Here is a 941-nt window from a genome sequence, read left to right as displayed (position 1 = left end):
CATATAATCTCCGCGACCAATACATGCAATAAAGCCAGAATCAGTGAGCTCCAAACATTTATTTAAAATCATGACATGAAGGCTTCAAGTGAGGCACTGCCCACACTACTCATTTCTCCTTAACTACTATGTGTGTCAATCAAGAGAGAATGAAGCTCCATTAACTAACACAGCCTCAAGTTATAGTCATATCCAGCCAGTTCAGTTTAAAATGGGTGCAAGAAATTTATTCCCGACACATAGTTTCCACAGATTATTTTAATTGGCTGGAGAAAACAAAAAATGTTAAACGCGCGATCAGAGTGTAGTGATTAGCCACATTGAAATAAAATAAAAGTCAGACGTAAAACATAACCGGTGGATGAGGACAACAACAACAACTTTTTAACTTCACGGTCCGTCTGCTGCTAACTCCGTTAACGTTAGCTCACATGGAGCTCGGCTAACGGAAAACCCATCAAAGACACAGATTTATCACGAAGTCACCTTAAAGTCACCGATCAGATATGAAATCCGACTGCGGCGAACAGCAGATAAAAGTTGGCTGCAGCAAATGTGACTCGGTTGTTAAATAATGTCATCACTTCAGGGCTTGTCACAGTGACACGTGAGCAGCAGCTATGTAGCCGAGCTAACGGCAGCTCAACCAGCAAGTTAGCTACCCGATGTTAGCCACACGGCTAGGCGTCAGTATTCCGCTGTTAAATACGCAAACTAGCATATGCCCCACATTCACCAAGCGTCACTTGTTACTTAACACAGCCGCCTTGTTATTCTTGCGCCGTGTCAGCTCTGAAATTACTCAAAACCACACCGAAACTGTGTGTGACGAGCTAACAATCGTGCTAGTTTAGCACGAAGACACACAGCTGGCTCCAGCCGAAGCTAACGTTGACGTTGGTTACTGGAACACGAGTGTGTCATCGAAACAAAAAAAAAAA

At 43.3% G+C, this 941-nt stretch overlaps 1 protein-coding gene across 2 annotated transcripts in view; it reads right to left on the bottom strand.

Moving 5' to 3' along the window:
- Positions 1-941, bottom strand: part of ipo7 (importin 7) — a 14,526-nt gene that overhangs the window by 13,177 nt on the left and 408 nt on the right. The window lies entirely within an intron of this gene.

Source organism: Morone saxatilis, unplaced genomic scaffold, assembly GCF_004916995.1.
Source record: "Morone saxatilis isolate NCDOM2014 unplaced genomic scaffold, NCSU_SB_2.0 Contig11, whole genome shotgun sequence".
NCBI lineage: Eukaryota > Metazoa > Chordata > Actinopteri > Moronidae > Morone > Morone saxatilis.
Note: the sequence above shows the minus strand (reverse complement) of the source record. Positions and strands in the feature narration are given on the sequence as shown.